We start from the raw sequence: 12,620 nt of genomic DNA, 5'->3' as shown, positions 1-12,620 counted from the left end.
TCGGTTTTTCAAATGGTCGGCATGTTTGAAATATTCCTCTTTATTCGAACAATTTCGGCGAATTCTTAAAAATTGCCCATATGGTAAATTCTGTTTCAAGCTGCGGGGATGATTACTGTTAAAATGCAAAGCTTTATTCCTATCTGAGGGTTTCCGGAATAAGGTTGTGCTTAAGCCTCCCTCAAAAGGTTCCACTTTTACATCCAAAAAGGTGATCGATTCATTAGATGCTGTGACAGAGAACTGAATGTCAATCGTTCTCGAATTCAGCCAACACACGAATTGGCCCAAATCTTCATTTCCTCCTGTCCAGACAAGGAATATGTCGTCAATGTACCGCATGTAATGGGAGATGCAGCTGCCATAGGGGTTTGCATGATATATGAATTTTTCTTCAAATAACCCCATGAACATTATGGCTAGCTCTGGAGCAAAGGGGCAACCCATCGCTACCCCTTTTATCTGATAAAAAAATTCTGCATCGAACGTGAAAAAGTTTTTTTGTAATGCAAAACGTGCAAGGTCAAGGATGAAATTGGTGGGAACTCTTACTGGTCTTTCTCTTTTTTCCAAAAATACAGTCAAAGTTTCCAGTGCTTGTTCTTGAGGGATTTGGGTGTATAAAGACACCACATCCAATGTAACTAGGAGCTGTCTGTTATGATTGAAGTTGATGGTGGAAATTCGATTTAGGAAAGCAGTTGTATCTTGGAGGTGGGCAGGGATGGTCTGAATAAAAGGTTTCAAAAAGAAATCAATGTATTTTGCAATAGGTTCGAAAAGAGAATCACACCCTGAAATTATAGGGCGTCCTGGTGGGTTGTTTTCATCCTTGTGCAATTTGGGGAGCACATAGAATACAGGCGTCCTGGGATTTTTATTTTGTAGAAAAACTAGTTCCTTAGGTCCTACAAAACCTTCGTCAAAGCCTCTTTGGATAACGTAGAATAATTGATTCCTTATTTCAGATGTTTTGAATAAGCAATCCTAAGCTAGCCATTTCTATTGTTTCAGAACCTACCCGGTCCTGAGGAGAACCCCACCAAGGCGAAGGGGTTTGAAACGCGTCGACCAGTCTTGTCCCGTATCTGGTTACCATTAGTGTTTTGGAACAGTCCTTTCATTAATGTGGTCACATGAGTGACTTTGGTAAAACTGTGACTAAAAACAGACTTTAAGAATTAGAAAATCACGAAAAGAATTATTTTCCATCAAATAATTTACCAATACGTGGACTCATTGTTTTCTCACTTCCAGTTGTTTGAATGGTTTGTGTATGACTGTATGGCCAAGTGTGTATGAAATTTGTATAATATTGTTTATAAATTCGTATGTATATATTGTATATATAAATTTCGTTGTATTTTGTATTTTGTATTTTCCATGCACGAAAAATAGTGTGCTCAAAAAAGAAAATAATCCTACTAAAAGAGAATAAATCCCGTATGGTGTTAAATCAAAAACAGGTTGTTTTTGTTTAATTCAAAGCAGCTAATTTTGAAGAATATTGTTTGGTGAACAGGGTCACCTGATATGTGGCATCAGGTAAAAGTTGCCTTGAGGGGAATAGACATTCAGCCAACATGGTGATGCTAGCCCCTGTGTCTCTAAAGGCCTCAACTTTCAAGCCATTGATGAGGGGCTCCTGTCTATACTTGCTCAAAGTGTTTGGGCAAGCAGTGAAATTGGCAAACCCCATGCCAGTCTCATAGACAAGAGTATCTGAGGTAGGGGACCTGGTTAGGCCAGAATTCACCTGTCCTCCAAAAGTAAACCCACCCAGATTCCTGGGTGTGTTCCCACTTCCTGGGGGATTACTGCTGACAGTAACAGGAGGTGTTGGAGCTGGCTTTGGAGGTATATTCTCTTTATTGCCATTCTTGGGACAACAGCTGTCTGTTTTGTAATGCCCAACCTGTTTACAGACATGACAATAAGGCTTTTTCTGGGTTGAAGAAGTGTCTTGGGACCCACCCCCATCCTTGGAGTTTTGGGGCCCTGGGGAAGTCTTTTCCTTACTTTTATCCCCACCCTTCTCTTGAGGCTTGGTAGTCTCTTTCTTTTGGTCACCACCCTGGTTCTTAGGCCTGATCCTGGTTCTGACCCATTTGTCTGCCCTCCTACCCAATTCTTGTGGGGAGGTCAGATCATAGTCAACCAGGTGCTGATGTAGAAGCTGATTTTGACAATTACTTAAGATTTGCTCTCTCATAATTAAATTATACAATCCTGTATAGTCAGTAACCTTACTTCCCAGCAACCAGCCCTCCAGAGCCTTAGTGGCACATTCAACAAATTCAGACCAGTCCTGAGTCTGTGTCTTCTGGGTGTCTCTGAACATTAACCTGTACTGTTCAGTGGTTAAGCCTAACCCATCAATCAGAGCACTCTTCAGGACCAGGTAGTTTCAAGAATCCCCATCACTAACTGTGAGGAGTCTGTCTCGGCCTCTACCTTCAAAGGAGAGCCACAAGATTGCTGCCCACTGCTCCTGAGGGACCTGCTGTACTTTGCAAGCTCTCTCAAGTGCAGTCATCCATTTGTGGATATCATCCCCAACTTTGTAGGGGGGCACAATCTTACTCAGGTTTCTATTGTCATAGGACCTGTCTTTATCCTTAGGGATAGTGCTGCCACCAGTGGATTCTAATCCACTCTCTCTAGGCTGCCTTGCTCTAGCAAGTTTCTCTTTGGCCAGGGCAACCTCTAACTCTTGCCTCTGGATCCTAAGTTCAGCCTCTCTCATTTTGGCCTCATGTTCCCTTCTCTGAGGGCTAGTCAACTCCCTTCTGGAGTTGCCATGAGAACCTCTAGAAACATGGGAAGTATTGGACTCACCTGAGTGATTCCTCCTCCTCCTATGCTCCTGGTTAAGTCCATTTGGGGGTCTGAATGGGTTGGACCCACCTTCAGTCCCAAATAAGCTTAAGTTAGCCTGGTTAAGCCTGCTGACTACCACCTGGCTATTTCTACCATCATCAGAATCACTTTCTTCCTCCTCCTCCTCCTCTTCTTCTTCCTCAGGCTGAGTATTCCCAGGGGTCTAGTCTTCCTCATCTATCTGGATGACAGGGGCAGGGGCATCAGGGTTATCATCTTCAGTGGGAGAGCCTCCATCTCCAGTCCCTGAGGGGCCTGGTTTGGAGCTTTTTAGAGCTTCAGACTGGTCTAACAGCTCTCTGAGGTGTCCTGCTGTAGGAGTAGGACCTGTTTTGATTCCTCTCATGGAACACAGTTGCCTCAGTTCCTTAAATGGAAAGATAGCAAATTTGGATGGTGCCCTTGGAGGGTCACTCTCAACAGAGGTGGTTCCAGTGGATCCCTCTGCTCCAGACATTGCTCTAGTGTGGTGGATGTGTTGCAATCTACCTACACTTGTGTTTTCCTACAAAACCTATCTAGTAGTTGTAGTCAGGGTGTGCTACTCCCTATCCTCTACAACAACTAAGTTCAGTAGAACTTAAGTATATCTAGTCTTGTTTTAGTGTACCTATCAGGTACCTGTATGATCTTTCAAATGATATTTTCAAAGATTGTAATGGTAAAACAACATCAAGCTCAAATCCCAATCCTCTGCCACCAATGTGAGAAGTTGGCCTGGTATATGATGCTCACTAGTTCTAGTGATCACCTTGTACCATGCCAAGCAACCCTTATGGTGCAGGTTGTAAAGTCAACCTTATAGACAAGCTATCCTAGGGGTAGCATGGACTAAGCAGTCTTAGGCTAAACTCTGTAAAGGCATGTGAAGCAAGCTGTTTTACCATACACAATCCCTTGAATACCAAATGAAAGGACACCACACATATATATATTGAAAATATATATAGATTTATTTCTACAAATAACCCTGATACTCTTTATGAGCACAGAAGCAAATGCGTTAAAACAAAACACAGTTTAAATACACAAAAGTTGCACAATTATGGATGAGCCCTAGGGGCCACCTAAACCATATACTAAAATAGTGGTATAAGAACCACTATGGGGAAAGTGAAGAGGCCTAGGGCCTGGGGAATCGCTGGAGCTGTTCGGGACTAGCAGTGAAGAAGTCGGGAAAGGCCCACGGGACTCGGGTGCAGTGCGGAAAGTGCACGCGTTACCAATGCAATGTCAATGGTGCGTAAAAGTTACAAAGTTAGTTAAAAAGGAACCTTCCGAGTGACCTAGAAGGATGAAACTTTAGACACAGACACTAGAGGTGTGTACCAGTGTGGGAACACCGGCGGAGCTGAGTTACCTCACCCACAGGAAGCAGGTGCATAGGGTCGAAGTAGTGTCGGGTTTCGTCACGCAGGTCGATGGTGCTTGGAGCTGAAGATGCTGCAGGCGACTCGATGTGAAGAGTTCCGGTGGATCCAAGGGTGGATCTGAAGAGGTGAAGACCTGAAAGCAGAGGGGACAATGTTCAAAGTCACTAGCCAGTGACTACCGTGGAACCAGAGTGGAACCAGGCGATGTCGGGTGCAAACAGGCGTCGAGGTGTAGCTTCTCTCTGCAGCCACGTGGACACGAGGGGTTGAAGACGTCCAGGAGTCGGTCACGAGCTGTCCCATGCAGGTTTCTCACTGTTGGCGGTGTCGGCAACTTGATTGGAGAAAACAGGCCTTGGCTAATGCAAGCCACGCAGGAATCGAAAAAGGCTTGTTACTCGGACCAGCAAGGTCAGAGCAGGTGCTCCTTTTTACAGGAGCGAGGGCAAGTCTGGAGCAACCAGACCCGCTGTGTAAGTTGAAGGTTTCGTCGCCAAGATGGCCACTAGCCACGTGGCAAGTGGACGGGATGGCGCATCGAGTGGCACAGTGCAAAAGGGCTCCACGCAGATCGTGGAGATGCTGGGGGGCTGATCTTCGGTGCAAGGGCTGCTCGAGGTTGGGGCTTTCTCAAACCCCAAAGCACAGCGTCGAGGGTGCCTCTGATGCTGCGCAGTCAGAGTTTCAGGGGTCTTCCAAGAGGTCCGGTCCCACGTCTCTCGGTGCCTCCACGGGTCCCTTCTTTGCAGGGACTGTGGTTCGGGCGGTGAGAAGTCTGGGAGTCTGGGTCTTGTCAGGCTCTGGGCTCGGGCTCCGGCGGAAGGCGGCGGCAAAGCAGACGTCGAGTTGCTGGTTGGTGCCTGTGTTCACAGGGTGGTCACTCCTTGGCCACAAGGGAGATTCTCTTCCGTCTTCTGTGCAGCAGAATGTCGAAGTCCAGTCTTCTTCTGTATTTCAAGTTGATTCAGGATGATCTGAAGTCTCAGGACACAGCTCCCACTCTTATTCGAATCTGGGGGGCCGGATCACCTACTAGGTCCCTCCTCTGGGTGGAACCAGGAAGGGGGGTGGTTACACCCCCTTTCCCTTGTCCAGTTTCGCGCCAGGACTGGGGCTGGAAAGCCCCAGCACCGGTTTGAACTGGCCTATGCACCGGGACACCATGTGTGCCCCAGGCATGTCTGATTCTATTCAGCCCTGTCCTACCCAATACACAAAATCCTGTCTGGGGTGGTGCTAGCACCTCCCCAGGCAGGAAACCCTTTGTCCAAGCTGCCCTCGCTGGAAGGACTCCCAGCAGCAGGAGGTCAGACTTGTGTCTGTGGTGGCAGCATCCATTTTGTGATGCTGAGGCTCTGTTTAACTTTAACCGGGGTTCAGGCTAGGTACATGTCGTGTCCCTCTAGAAGGGTGGAATGCTACCCCCGTCGCCAGAACTGGCGAGGGGGTGGTATTCCAATTCGTATGACACCTTACTCGACATGTTTTGATAAAGCCAAACCAAAGATAGCATTTAACCGCGAGGTTCATAATGCACTTAAGAGTATATGGTATGGCAATATCATGAAACAGCTAAAGGACATGGTTCCGAAAGCTGCAGACAGGCTCAGCTCATGCCAGAGCACCATCTCACATATTTCCAAGCACTCTGCCTCCAGGATTGATGAGGCCTTCCATAGGAGTGACTGATAGGAACATATGTGTCCATTTTAGGTTAGGTATAGGCATACTACACCTAAGTAAGGGGTGGTTACACCGACTTACCCCAGCTGAGTGATCAGCCAGTTTTGTCAAATATGGAGGCCAGGCCAGGGGTGGCACAATACATGCTGCAGCCCCTGGTAGGCCTTGGAAGCACCTATGCCCTGGGTACCTGGGTACACTGTTACAGGGGCCAATAAGGTGAACCACTTCCAATTGTGTATGTACCTAAGGTACATGGAGTCCATTTTAAGGAGAGAGCAATTAGCCTGGGGCCCTGAATAGCAGGATCCCAGGCCAACTATGTCAAAAACCAGCTAAACACCAGGCAAAAAGTTTGGAGGTAACCATAGTCAGATATCCACCTTCCTACAAACCTGAATCAGCAACAATTGGCATAGCAAGCCCTCCAAAGGACATAACACAAACAGGTTTCTTTTTCCTGCAATTCTGTAAATCACACACATTTTGTTTCCATTTCAGACTCAATACTCAGAACACACATATTAGTGGCACCGTCTATAGGACTATCCAATTATTGATTGGAATTAAACAAAATTGCTTTGACTGCTACATCTACTCTTTTATGACAAACCTTGTAAAAATGCCCTTTAATTCCACAACCAGAACACTTCTGGTTAAGTGCAGAACATTTTTTATCATTGGCATAATGCCCTGAGTTAGTTACCACACCTGCAACATTTTCCTTTAGCCTCCAAATTAGGAGATTTTTTTTTCTTATTCTGAATTTTATCTGGATTTCCAGTACGGTCTTTGAAAACGTCTCATTGGAACAGTCCAGCCCGAGAGACTTTAAGTCAGTGCTCGGCATAGATCTGGACAGGTGGTTTCCACCTCTTAACAGAACCCCTGCCACATCCAACGCTCAGGCTCTTGCAGATTGGCTCACACACTGGACACTCATAGACACTCATAGACATCTGGTGCACACTTAACCCCAAAGAGCGAGCCTATTCGCATTACTCAGCGGTGCATAGACTGCATGTGCGAATTAATAGACTAGTGAGTTCACAATCGCTGCCCCCATTAATTAAAAAGACACAATATCTCGCCCGGATGCATTCCGATCACAACCCTCTGTGGATACATCTTGGATGGGAGGCACATCACCCCCCCCCCATACCAACATGGCGCCTCCAGACTAATGCGTTGGAAGACCCAAAGTTTCACTCATAACTAGGGACGGCCACCCTTGCATATTTTGAGTTAAATGAAGACACGGCGAGCAGTGCGTTAATAGACTGGAAGGCTTTTAAAACAACGATCAGAGGGCATTGTTTGGGGCCACATGGAATGTGCGCAGACAGTTGACTGCCTCTCTAACAAAAATAGAGTTCCAGTTGCTGTGGAATGAACAGGAAGGAGAAGGGAAGGTTAAAGATCCAAGGCACCTAGAGAAACTGCGAGCAGATCATGCTGATTTGCTGGAGCACTTAAGATGTCATAATTATACTGCACATACGGCCTGCACACATGCCTCAGCTGACCGATCGGGCCAACTGCACGCTTGGCTGATAAAACAAGAATATGCCCGCGCTCCGATAGGAGCCATACGTCCAACTGCAGGGAGTGTGTTATATACACAACGTGAAATATATAAAGCTATGACGCAACACTACACCCAGCTATATCAGTCTCGGGGGTGCTGCGATGAGCAAGGGTTGGAGGGGTTTCTAGGCTCCATACAATTACCTGAAATTAATCTAAAATCATTGACATCCTAGAACGGACTGCGGCTTTAAGAAACAGATTCACGTGACAACATGTTTTGTCATCTGGTAATGCCAATAAAAAATTATATGCTTTCATACAAAGCCGTAGATTCCTAAACTTCAGAAATAGTATGAGGAATTTTTTGGTATACATTTTTATAATATTAACAGAAGAAGAGGACATATACCAAAGGCTGTGTATGCAAATTAGTACATGGGTATTCTCTAGAGTCAAGCTGAGGTAGGTGTCCAGCTGGAAAACTAAGTAAATATTTCATAATACCAGCCCAAAAGCTAAACAATAAAAGACTATCCCACCTCTTATCAGTGTTTTGCAGGTAGTACGTAGAGATAGCCCCTAGATTAAGATATGAATAATGCTTAGCACTTGCTTTTTGTCCTTCAGCCCTCATCCTCTCTTCTTTGGCTTGTTCTAGCAGACATACCAGTTACCCCTTCACATACATCTGCAATGTAACTGTTATGTAATGCCTCTAAAGGTACCTCTTTTATTGGTATTTGTAGTCTACTTAGGAAATCCGCAATTTTGTTTTTCAATCCTGACATGTATTGTACTTCGTAGTTGAAATCAATCGGTTTGACCGATATGCAGGCAAGTCCTGGAGATGAGTTAAATAATCATTTAGTAGAGAGAACCTTGGTTAGAGGTTTATGATCGGATTGCAACACCACATGGAACCCCATATGAATTGTCTAAAATTATCTAAACCCCATACACATGCAAGCGCTTTGTGCTCTAGCCCAGAAAATGTTTTTTCAGTAAGTGTGAGAGAATGTGAAGCAAATGCTTTCACAAATTCTTCACCATTTGAGTTAATCTGAGTAAGCACAGCACCCAAAACTTTTTCCACTGGCATCTGTTGTCACAATACTTTTCAAATCAAAGCCTTGTAAAGGTGGTGCTATGAATATATAATGTTTGATATTTAGGAATGCATTTTTACATTCTTACGCCCATAAAAATTATTTCTGATTATTAAGTAACTGCATGATAGGATAGATTTACTTGAAAATGTGTTAATAACCTTCAAATAAAATTCCTTCAATGCTAAAATGCCCTTACATTATCTTTTCTTTTTTGAGAAGATGAATTTTATATGGGTTCCACTAGATCCGCCTTAGGTTTTATACCTACTCATGACCCAAATACGTCACTTTCTCCTGGGCAAATTTACACTTGGAGTACCCAGCAGTGAGACCCTTAGATTGCAAAATGTCTAATTCCTGTGAAAGTCTGGCATCATGTTCTTCCTTTGTTTTTCCCATGACCAAAATGTCATCCAGGAAAAATATGATATGCTTTATTCCTTTAAAAAACTTGTACATCAGCTGCTGGAACATGGCAGCTACTGTTGCCAATCCAAAAGGAACACTCACAAATCCGAAGCACCCAAATGGAGTATTAAACGCAGTCAATCTCCTGCTATTGGGATGTAATGGAACTTGTTGATAGGTTGAGGGTAAATCTATGGATGAAAAACATTTTAACACCCTTAGTTAAGGCTAGTATCTCATTAATTAATCGACTAAAATGTTTTTATTTAAGTCTCTTAGGTCCACACACAATCTGATTTTATTATTGGCCTTACGTGCAACTACTAAGGGGGCAAACCCAATCTGAGGACTCAATGGGTTCAATATTCCCAGCTGATTTCAATTAATCCAGCTCCTTTAAAACTTCTTCTGTAACGCTAATAGGGATGTTCCTAGTTTTATGTTCACAATGAATGGCATTTTCCTTAAGAATTATCTCTTGCTGGAACTCTTCTAATTTTCCTATCTTACCAGAGAAACCCCAGGATATGGCCTAAAAATGTAGTTTCCATATTCCCATCTGGTTGTACCACCAGTACCAGTTCCGGACTGTTGGGATCAAACATCATTCCAGGATCTCATTGATCTCTGCATTCCAAAACTCACTGACCTTTATTTGAAACATATGGATCACATACAGCTTTTCTATTCTTAAACTGAAACAATAAAGTCCCATATCCAATGATGCCAGTACTTTCTCCAGTAAAACTCCTAGGTTAAATATCTGGTACTTTCAAATGTTCGCCCAATGTACCTTTGAATTTTTATGACCATGAATCTTCATTAATGATAGTGTGTGGTGAACCTTGTGAGAAGTTGGCCTGGTATATGATGCTCACTAGTTCTAGTGATCACCTTGTACCATGCCAAGCAACCCTTATGGTGCAGGTTGTAAAGTCAACCTTATAGACAAGCTATCCTAGTGGTAGCATGGACTAAGCAGTCTTAGGCTAAACTCTGTAAAGGCATGTGAAGCAAGCTGTTTTACCATACACAATCCCTTGAATACCAAATGAAAGGACACCACACATATATATATTGAAAATATATATAGATTTATTTCTACAAATAACCCTGATACTCTTTATGAGCACAGAAGCAAATGCGTTAAAACAAAACACAGTTTAAATACACAAAAGTTGCACAATTATGGATGAGCCCTAGGGGCCACCTAAACCATATACTAAAATAGTGGTATAAGAACCACTATGGGGAAAGTGAAGAGGCCTAGGGCCTGGGGAATCGCTGGAGCTGTTCGGGACTAGCAGTGAAGAAGTCGGGAAAGGCCCGCGGGACTCGGGTGCAGTGCGGAAAGTGCACGCGTTACCAATGCAATGTCAATGGTGCGTAAAAGTTACAAAGTTAGTTAAAAAGGAACCTTCCGAGTGACCTAGAAGGATGAAACTTTAGACACAGACACTAGAGGTGTGTACCAGTGTGGGAACACCGGCGGAGCTGAGTTACCTCACCCACTGGAAGCGGGTGCATAGGGTCGAAGTAGTGTCGGGTTTCGTCACGCAGGTCGATGGTGCTTGGAGCTGAAGATGCTGCAGGCGACTCGATGTGAAGAGTTCCGGTGGATCCAAGGGTGGATCTGAAGAGGTGAAGCCCTGAAAGCAGAGGGGACAATGTTCAAAGTCACTAGCCAGTGACTACCGTGGAACCAGAGTGGAACCAGACGATGTCGGGTGCAAACAGGCGTCGAGGTGTAGCTTCTCTCTGCAGCCACGTGGACACGAGGGGTCGAAGACGTCCAGGAGTCGGTCACGAGCTGTCTCACGCAGGCTTCTCCCTGTTGGCGGTGTCGGCAACTTGATTGGAGCAAACAGGCCTTGGCTAATGCAAGCCACGCAGGAATCAAAAAAGGCTTGTTACTCGGACCAGCAAGGTCAGAGCAGGTGCTCCTTTTTACAGGAGCGAGGGCAGGTCTGGAGCAACCAGACCCGCAGTGTAAGTTGAAGGTTTCGTCGCCAAGATGGCCGCTAGCCACGTGGCAAGTGGACAGGATGGCACGTCGAGTGGCACAGTGCAAAAGGGCCCCACGCAGATCGTGGAGATGCTGGGGGGCTGATCTTTGGTGCAAGGGCTGCTCGAGGTTGGGGCTTTCTCAAACCCCAAAGCACAGCGTCGAGGGTGCCTCTGATGCTGTGCAGTCAGCGTTTCGGGGGTCTTCCAAGAGGTCCGGTCCCACGTCTTTCGGTGCCTCCACGGGTCCCTTCTTTGCAGGGACTGTGGATCGGGCGGTGAGAAGTCTGGGAGTCTGGGTCTTGTCAGGCTCTGGGCTCGGGCTCCGGCGGGAGGCGGCGGCAAAGCAGACGTCGAGTTGCTGGTTGGTGCCTGTGTTCACAGGGTGGTCACTCCTTGGCCGCAAGGGAGATTCTCTTCCGTCTTCGGTGCAGCAGAATGTCGAAGTCCAGTCTTCTTCTGTATTTCAAGTTGATTCAGGATGATCTGAAGTCTCAGGACACAGCTCCCACTCTTATTCGAATCTGGGGGGCCGGATCACCTACTAGGTCCCTCCTCTGGGTGGAACCAGGAAGGGGGGTGGTTACACCCCCTTTCCTTTGTCCAGTTTCACGCCAGGACTGGGGCTGGAAAGCCCCAGCACCGGTTTGAACTGGCCTATGCACAGGGACACCTTGTGTGCCCCAGGCATGTCTGATTCTATTCAGCCCTGTCCTACCCAATACACAAAATCCTGTCTGGGGTGGTGCTAGCACCTCCCCAGGCAGGAAACCCTTTGTCCAAGCTGCCCTCGCTGGAAGGACTCCCAGCAGCAGGAGGTCAGACTTGTGTCTGTGGTGGCAGCATCCATTTTGTGATGCTGAGGCTCTGTTTAACTTTAACCGGGGTTCAGGCTAGGTACATGTCGTGTCCCTCTAGAAGGGTGGAATGCTACCCCCTTCGCCAGAACTGGCGAGGGGGTAGTATTCCAATTCGTACGACACCTTACTCAACATGTTTTGATAAAGCCAAACCAAAGATAGCATTTAACCGCGAGGTTCATAATGCACTTAAGAGTATATGGTATGGCAATATCATGAAACAGCTAAAGGACATGGTTCCGAAAGCTGCAGACAGGCTCAGCTCATGCCAGAGCACCATCTCACATATTTCCAAGCACTCTGCCTCCAGGATTGATGAGGCCTTCCATAGGAGTGACTGATAGGAACATATGTGTCCATTTTAGGTTAGGTATAGGCATACTACACCTAAGTAAGGGGTGGTTACACCGACTTACCCCAGCTGAGTGATCAGCCCGTTGTGTCAAATATGGAGGCCAGGCCAGGGGTGGCACAATACATGCTGCAGCCCCTGGTAGGCCTTGGAAGCACCTATGCCCTGGGTACCTGGGTACACTGTTACAGGGGCCAATAAGGTGAACCACTTCCAATTGTGTATGTACCTAAGGTACATGGAGTCCATTTTAAGGAGAGAGCAATTAGCCTGGGGCCCTGAATAGCAGGATCCCAAGCCAACTATGTCAAAAACCAGCTAAACACCAGGCACAAAGTTAGGGGGTAACCATAGTCAGATATCCACCTTCCTACATAACCCCCCCCCCAAACGAAAGGAGATAAGGCTATCCTTGACCAGG

This window comes from Lissotriton helveticus, chromosome 8 (assembly GCF_964261635.1).
Source record: "Lissotriton helveticus chromosome 8, aLisHel1.1, whole genome shotgun sequence".
NCBI lineage: Eukaryota > Metazoa > Chordata > Amphibia > Caudata > Salamandridae > Lissotriton > Lissotriton helveticus.
This window is presented reverse-complemented; position numbering follows the sequence as displayed.